The following is a 9,123-nucleotide window of genomic DNA, read 5'->3' as shown; positions in this document are numbered from 1 at the left end:
ACAGCTAGCGCGTCAGGTTATGGCCAGTGGCCGTAAACAAAGGTTAACTTATAGCCTAGAAGAAAGATGATAATATAACGTAGCTAAAAAGACTAGCTTTCTTCAGTAGCCTAATGCTTACCGATTTAGCAAGCCTAGCAGCCTCGTTGCTAATGCTAGCCGCCGTAACGTTAGCAACCATACCCGACGTCAAGGAGTTGGCTGAGCAGGGGCAAGAGTATGGGGCTGGCAGAGTTAACTTCATAATGGGTGAGTGCAGGTTTCATTCACTTGTTTTCATTCTTTCACAGGATTGATTCACTTCATTGGTTTATCCGATTGCTGGCCGCCGAGCCATTATGTGTCTGGGTTTGTGTAGGTTACTGATCATGGTTGTTAGCCGATAGTCAGGTTGTGTGATGTGTGTGTGAGTGTGTATTTTTTCTATGGGTACATGCCATTGACTGTATGAGCGGTCTGTGCTCGTTTTTTTATTTTTATTTAATTAGATTGGAGATACTAATTAATACTGAGGGGGGGCTGGTCCCGGGGAAAATTGCCAGGGCCGATTTTTTTCCCCAGTCCGACCTGCCGCTCTGTACTTCTGTCACTGCAACCTCGCACAAATTGTAATCCTGTTAAGTAACCCCCATTCTCACTGAATGTAACTGTAATCTGAGTACATCGTTTTTGCTTGTACTGTAATGGATTACAGTTACTTTTATTTTGTATCCTTTTACCGTAACGCCGTTACATGTAATCCGTTACTCCCCAACCCTGCTCTACACATACTTTTCTTTACTGTTGAAATTTGAAATTTAATAAACTACAAACTACAAACACATTTGTTGACTGTCATTGATTTAATATGACTTTAACTGATAACGTCATGGAATATGGCCAGGACAGCCATACAGATTCGCGACACCTTGCGTTGCTTTGTGCTGTGTCGCGTTGCGTTGCGTCGCGTCACGGTCTGTCTGATCAAAAAATTCATAGTTTACCCACCTCTAATTTGACCACTACAGCCCTGGACAACACCATTGGAGGAAGAGATGATTCCTTCAACACCTTCTTCAGTGAGACTGGAGCTGGGAAGCATGTCCCCAGAGCTGTTTTTGTGGATCTGGAACCCACTGTCATTGGTAAGTGTCATTTCATGTGGTCTGAAATGAATTTGGGCACATTTCTGTCTCTAAATATCTCTGCAACTCGTGGTTAACTTTTCTCTCTCCCCTGCCCAGATGAGGTGCGCAAAGGGACCTACCGCCAGCTGTTCCACCCAGAGCAGCTGATCACTGGCAAGGAGGATGCTGCCAACAACTACGCCCGTGGACACTACACCATTGGAAAAGAGATCATTGACCTGGTTGTGGACAGGATCCGGAAGCTGGTGGGTGAATTTAACTCTTAATTTAAAAGATCATCATTAGAACATGAAACTGAATCACATTCATGAATGTAATGTTTACTGTTTGCTCCTTCCTTTCCTCAGTCGGACCAGTGCACCGGCCTTCAGGGGTTCCTGGTGTTCCACAGCTTTGGTGGTGGCACTGGCTCTGGTTTCACCTCCCTGCTGATGGAACGTTTGTCTGTCGACTTCGGGAAGAAATCCAAGCTGGAGTTCTCCATCTACCCGGCTCCGCAGATTTCCACTGCGGTGGTGGAGCCCTACAACGCCATCCTGACCACCCACACCACCCTGGAGCACTCGGACTGTGCTTTCATGGTGGATAACGAGGCCATCTATGACATCTGCCGCAGGAACCTGGACATCGCGCGTCCCACCTACACCAACTTGAACAGGCTGCTCAGCCAGATGGTGTCCTCCATCACCGCTTCTCTTCGTTTCGATGGCGCCCTCAATGTTGACCTGACGGAGTTCCAGACCAACCTAGTGCCTTATCCTCGGATCCACTTCCCTCTGGCCACTTATGCCCCCGTCATCTCTGCTGAGAAGGCTTACCACGAGCAGCTCATTGTGGCCGAGATCACCAACGCCTGCTTCGAGCTGTCCAATCAGATGGTGAAATGCGACCCTCGCCACGGTAAGTACATGGCGTGCTGCATCCTGTACCGCGGTGACGTGGTGCCCAAAGACGTCAACGCCGCCATCGCCACCATCAAAACCAAGCGCACCATCCAGTTTGTGGACTGGTGCCCCACCGGCTTCAAGGTGGGCATCAACTACCAGCCCCCCACTGTAGTTCCTGGAGGAGACCTGGCAAAGGTGCAGAGAGCCGTGTGCATGCTGAGCAACACCACCGCCATCGCTGAGGCCTGGGCTCGACTGGACCACAAGTTTGACCTGATGTACGCCAAGCGGGCCTTCGTCCACTGGTATATGGAGGAGGGGAGTTCTCTGAGGCCCGGGAGGACATGGCTGCTCTGGAGAAGGATTACGAAAAGGTGGGCCTGGATTCTGCTGAAGGGGAAGGGGAGGAGGAAGGAGAAGAGTATTAGGACGCTCATGGAGGCGCTGAGCAGGAACCCAGTTTCCAGATGTTCTTACATGTGTTCTGGACTTGGATGTTTGCCGGTTCGGTTCTAGGTGTTTTCTAATCTGTTGTATGAACAGTTTTAAAGTTAACTTTTTAATAAATGTTATTTGAAGCATGTTAATTTAGTCTCTTTATTTTACCTTATTGTTTAAAGAATGAAATTGTTGGACACTTGTATCTGATCAAATATAGACAGAATAATTGCTCTGCTGCCAGCAGCATCCGTTATATCTTTGTCTTTGGAAAATACTTCCTGATAGAAAGTTGAAAACCAGTCAGAATTTAAGTGCTGGTATCCCTCACTGGGTTCTCATTTTGGTTTTTAATAGCATGAGTTCTGTTGGTTTTGTTACCTTCATAAGTTCTGGAACATATTGCAAATGTGGTAAAGACTTCATTTCTGATTCATATCTGAAAGTGTTTTTTTTTCTTTTTAATTTCTCCAATTTAGGGTTGTGTGAATCACCAGTTTTTTTTTTTGTTTTTTTTTTAAAGTTGTAACCGAAGTCCTGGAGAAAAACAATTTTTTAAGGCGTCTGCGTATCCGGTCTTTCAGCTCAGAGTTTGAAATATAATAAAAGACAATAAATGTGCCCAATGTCAGCTGTTATCTTTTATAACTGTGTAAACTTACAGGTGGTACTTTAACCTTCAAAGGAATGAGTTATTAAAAAGTTATCAAACGCTTTCTGGGCATCTGTCAATTTAACTTAAGTCCAAGCTGTTACACATGAATGAATCAAAGTTTTATAATCCTGTGAGCAGCAGCAAGCAGACACTTGTTTAAAAACCGACATTAAACAGGTGACTTCACCTTTTGGTAAATTAGAAGATGGGAAATGAGTTGATTCCAGTGAAGAGCCTAAAAAAAGCAAAAACAGCCATTTGACATTAAAGTTTGAAAAGAAACAAAAGATTCCATCTTAAAAAAGGTCAAACATTAAGGATTTGAGTTTCTGAAAAAGACTAAATGAACAAAACAAACCTGTGAATGAATTTGAGTGGACAGGCAGCCTCCTGATACTGTAGGTTAAAGGTTGCTGGACCTTCGGTTTTCTCTCCAATCAAGACTTATTATCCTTATTTTATATTATCCAAGTTCATTACCGTCTGGATTCACCTCACAAGGTTTGTTGGTAGAATCATCACCAAGGTAACGAAACTGATTTATTCGTCGATTCAACTCAAGTTAAACTGTTGGTTTACCTTTATAAGATACTTTGATGATGCCAGATCCTGATACGAAGGGAGAGAAAATAGGACCAAGCGATTGTGAGGTCTGACTTTTTCCTGGAGAACGATTTTGTGATGAAAATGTATTACTCTTTTTAACGCATATTGTTTTGAGAAGCAAAACGCTTTATTTTTTAAACCCCAGCCAACTAGCTGGACTACCTTCGTCAACGCCAAAACGAGGCTGGAACTCAGCGGGGGGTAAGAAAATGTTCATAAATAATGTTGCTTATATGGGATGTCATACAGCTTCGTGTCAAAAGAGGCGAACTATCCCTTTAATCTTCACGGGAGAGAAGAAATGAAAAATGAAACGACTACAGGAAGATAGTGAACCTCAGTGGGCTTTAATACAAGTCAGACACATGGCAGAAGACAGGGAGACATGCCTGTAACTGAAGTACTGGACATTTGATGTGATAAACAGTAAATATCAGAGCTCATCAACATGAAGCAGACGGAAACGTGCTGACTGCTCACAATCAAACTGCACTTTACAAAAACAACTTTGTACTGATTACATACGACTGATGTTTACTTCTTCAGAATAACTAAGGTCCACAATCTCTTTTTCCTGGTGAACAGAACAACCTTGATGTTGACGGATCTATGAAACCCTGTAGCATGTGGACATTAGTTTCTAACACCTGTTCTTATAAGCATGTTCATGCTGAGCGACCCACTTTGGGTATGAAACATTTACCCCTGAAACATCTAACAGGTGCCATGTTATACAAAGTGATGTTAGCATTCACAATGGCTATGCTAACGTGTGCTAACAAGCTAATGTTAGCTTTTAAGAAACAACCTGGCTGCACTCTGTGTGTAGGAAGAAACAAGCTGTCCTGAGCCTGTTAAAGTCTCGGGGATGGAATAATGTTAACTTTTATTTACACACATCGATGTTACACTTCATTCCCATTCAGGTTTTGGCACCGAATCTGCACACTGACATGAAGGACGGACGGACGCCCATTCAGTCCATCGGCTTCAGGAGAGTTCCTGCTGAGAGCAGATCGCTCCATCAGCAGACGAATCCTTCTCCTCTTCTCCCTTTTTGTTGGGGTTCCTCCACCAGCAGCTTCAGGCAGCTCAGGTGATGCAACGCTCTGAGGACAGAATCATCCATCAATACTGCAAACAGCACATCCTGCACATCCTAAAAGTAGAATGGGAGGCAGAGCCTTCAGTTATCAGGCCCCTCTCTGTGGAACCAGCTGCCAGTTTGGCAAATAATATAATACAATATATAATATGTTGTTGTGTTGGTGGTAAGTCTATTTTTTTTGGGTGGGGGGCAAGGCCGTAAATCTAGCCATGGCTGCCCTGCAAAGATGGAGCCTGTGGAGGCCGAAGCAGGGTGTTGCTGCTCTTTCAGTAAGTTGACCCGCTGACTTGTTTCCTTACTGGAACTGATGAGTCACTACCAGCCAAACTGAAAGTAAAGCTTCAGCCTCAGAGTGAGCCGTGCCTCAGCCGCTGATCAACAGGAAGCCAGGAAGCCAACGCAGTCTCTGAGCGCAGTCTCTGAGCGCAGTCTCTGAGCGCAGCCGGCGAGCGCAGCCGGCGACACCGCCTCACCGCAGGCCTGCAGCAGGAGCGACTTCCTCTGCGATCTGAAGCTGCAGACGCAGGGAAATCCTCACCGAGCTTCAGGAGAAAAGAGTGAACCTCCAACAGGACGGTAAAACATGAGGCTGAAAGAGAAGCAGCCCTCTGACTCGCTAATTGAGGAGTTTCCACAGCATGAACACAACAAATCACAGCAGGATGAAGCCATTTTTGTTAGGATTTGATGTTTTTGGGGTGAGTGAGCGATCTGGCTGCAGAGAGGATCTTCACTGGAGAGTGAGCCAGTTCTGAGTGGTTGCACACCTGAGGCCAATCCATCATCAAGCTGGCTGGGGCTTAAAAGAAGAAGGAAGATCACCTTGCGCCGCCGGATGATTAACCCAGACGGTACTTCCAGCCAGAACGTGTATCGAGTAGTCTAAATAAGATTTTTGCATCCTTGTGAATTCCGAACTTCTTGTGTACTTTCATGTGGAATCTACTTTTTCCCTCCAGAACAATCCGAGAGCCCAGTCTGTCCTCAACCTTCCCTCAAAGACGCAACGAGCAAACAGCTGTCACATACCTCCTTCCTCTGCCTGCCCACTCTCCAGTGCGACGCCTCCAGCAGACTTTATCCTCCCGGACCCCTCTCTCACCCCTCCCTGGAACACCAAGGGAACCTTCTGCAGACCCTCCACATCTGTCTTCCACCCCGTCCACGTCTCCCCCTTTCAACAACCAAGTAAGCTTATCCTTCAGTCATCTGCTAAGGACCCATCTACAACCACTAATCCGTCTGCTTCCCTTCCTCAGACTTCACCACCATTTAACATCCCTTGTCCTGTTTTCTGGATCCCTGTTGTCCCAGCAATAAAAGCATTCAAATCTACTGGTTTTCCGTGTTGATTCTGCATGTGGGTCCGAAAACTTAAAGGCAACATGACAATTTTTAGCCCAAACACATGTGAACAAGGCGCTTAATCTTAACAAGTTTAACTTGTTTTTTTTATTCTTCAACTATAAAATACGATAAATAAATTCATTCATTCAAGGCTTTGAATTTGTTTAGAAGTTGATTATGTAGTAATTACAGTAATTATGTGCTCCGTCATAGGAATAACACGGTATGAAAGAAGGCTGTAGGTCAAATCAGCCGTAAGGATTCTGTCTAAGTTAAATGGATATTTCGCCTCTTTTGACATGAAGCTGTATGACATCGCATATCAGCAACATCATTTATGAACATTTTCTTACCCCCTGCTGCGTCCTGTGAGCCGAGTTCCAGCCTGGTTTTGGTGTTGATGAAGGTAGTCCGGCTAGTTGGCTGGGGTTTAAAAAATAAAGCGTTTTGCTTCTCAAATTGGATTATTTTGTAAATAATTATGATTACAATGAATTAAATTCCAATTGGCTTGAATTGTACTTTATCATTTAAGTGCCTTGAGATAACATTTGTTGTATTTGGCGCTATATAAATAAAAATGAATTGAATTGAAAACAATATGCGTTCAAAAGAGTAATACATTTGCATCACAAAATCGTTCTCCAGGAAAAAGTCAGACCTCACAATCGCTTGGCCCTATTTTCTCTCCCTTCGTATCACTGCGAAAAAAAAGCTCTTTTGAACGCATATTGTTTTGAGAAGCAAAACGCTTTATTTTTTAAACCCCAGCCAACTAGCCGGACTACCTTCGTCAACGCCAAAACGAGGCTGGAACTCGGCTCACAGGACGCAGCAGGGGGTAAGAAAATGTTCATAAATGATGTTGCTAGAAAAGGGTGGAATGCTCTCTTCGGGTCGGGAATGAGATCCTTCCCCAAGTGGAGGAGTTCAAGTATCTCGGGGTCTTGTTCACGAGTGAGGGACGAATGGAACAGGAGATTGACAGACGGATTGGTGCGGCGTCTGCAGTGATGCAGGCTCTGCACCGGCCCGTCGTGGTGAAGAAGGAGCTGAGCCAGAAGGCGAAGCTCTTGATTTACCGGTCAATCTATGTTCCTACCCTCACCTATGGTCACGAGCTGTGGGTAGTGACCGAAAGAACGAGATCGCGAATACAAGCGGCCGAAATGAGTTTCCTCCGCAGGGTGTCTGGGCTCTCCCTTAGAGATAGGGTGAGAAGCTCGGTCATCCGGGAGGGGCTCGGAGTAGAACCGCTGCTCCTCCGCATCGAGAGGAGTCAGATGAGGTGGCTCGGGCATCTGGTGAGAATGCCTCCTGGACGCCTCCCCGGTGAGGTGTTCCGGGCCCGTCCCACTGGGAGGAGGCCCCGGGGAAGACCCAGGACACGTTGGAGAGACTATGTCTCTCGGCTGGCCTGGGAACGCCTCGGGGTCCCCCCAGAAGAGCTGGAGGAAGTGGCCGGGGACAGGGACGTCTGGGTCTCTTTGCTCAAGCTGCTGCCCCCGCGACCCGATCCCCGGACCAGCGGAAGATAATGGATGGATGGATGGATGGATGGATGTTGCTAGTGTAACAAGCCTTAATTTGGCTTGTGTATAATTCCACAAAATTATTGTTTTTAACCTGACAAGACTAGTCAGGTTGAACTTTTGTTTTCTTTTTCTGTTTCTGTACATTCTTTTATGGGGGAGCAACATTCGCGACAAAAGACACAGTCCCGCCTAAACTCTTCGTCTTTTTTTCTGATGTTCGGTGAGGAAAGGTGAGCTCCCATTTTGTCTTTTATATTTGGCATTTTATTTTGTCAGGTATGCTCCATGTTTTACTTTTTTGTGCTAATGTTTGCGTCATTGTAATCGCGGTGCTCTTTTTTCTGATGTTCGGTGAGGAAAGGTTGAGGAAAATAAAGACCTTCGAAAGAGCAGCAGTGTGGTCTCTATTCCTTCTAACCTTAACACAACACAGAGGTGACATACCGGTTACATTAGTATGGGATGTCATACAATTTCATGTCAAAAGAGGCGAACTGTCCCTTTAACGTATCTCTGTCCGTACCCGGAAGCCCTTCTCCTTGTCGGTTTTGATTTGACTGTCGAGGTGTTTCAGCGTGCTGGTGAAGCCACGGTAGATCAGGTACTCCGTGACGGGCTCGTCTGTCCTTTCCACCGCAGAACCCATGACCTCTGACCCCGAGTTTCATACAGCTGGGCTGCCCCTGTGTGTCAGCATGAAATATAAGGCAAGGCAAGTTTATTTGTGCAGCAGAATCCAACAACAAGGCGATTCAAAGTGCTTTACAGAGACATTTAAACAGTAAAAATAAAAAGCAGGATTTATATTTTAAATAAAAAAGAAAGAAATAAGAACAATAGTTCAAATATGATTAAGTTTTGAAACTGAAGCTTCAGATTTGGAGCTTTGTTCAAATGCAGCTGAAAATAGGTGTGTCTTCAACATGGACTTAAATACACTGAGTGTTCCAGTGTATTTAATAATATGTATTGCATATGAAGTGAACAATTCGTGAACAAACAGAGCAACGAGCACTTTTAAAGTAGCTCAATTAATCCAACGCTTTCTGTAATTAGTCACTATGTAAAACTTTGCATCTCTCCAACACTGCAAACTGCTCAAATATATCCAAATTCACAGGCTTTAATGTCACTGACTGAATGTCGGTATTTTCCGCCGCCTCGAGTGTTCGAGTTCGAGTGTTCGAGTTCGAGTGTTTCCGGATTAAAAACAGCCGCGAAACAGAACCGAGAACATGAAAAAAGTCATTAAAGTTTATTTTCCGCACCCAGCAGAGAAGAGCAAGAGAGCTGTTCTTGTCATAAAAATATTATCAACAAAAGAAACTCTCTTCCTGTTGTCCTCCTGGTGGTCATGTGACGAGCTCATGTGACGTAGCCACAGGACCGCACTCAGAAACCTGGAGCGCCATCTGTCGGC

The 9,123-nt window shown here is 45.1% G+C and overlaps 1 pseudogene; it reads left to right on the top strand.

Annotated features, from left to right (window-relative positions):
* The first annotated feature begins 768 nt into the window (after window positions 1–768).
* LOC142379631 (tubulin alpha-1B chain-like) lies at window positions 769–2,442 on the top strand (annotated as a pseudogene).
* Window positions 2,443–9,123: the final 6,681 nt, after the last annotated feature.

Source organism: Odontesthes bonariensis, chromosome 5 (assembly GCF_027942865.1).
Source record: "Odontesthes bonariensis isolate fOdoBon6 chromosome 5, fOdoBon6.hap1, whole genome shotgun sequence".
NCBI lineage: Eukaryota > Metazoa > Chordata > Actinopteri > Atheriniformes > Atherinopsidae > Odontesthes > Odontesthes bonariensis.
Note: the sequence above shows the minus strand (reverse complement) of the source record. Positions and strands in the feature narration are given on the sequence as shown.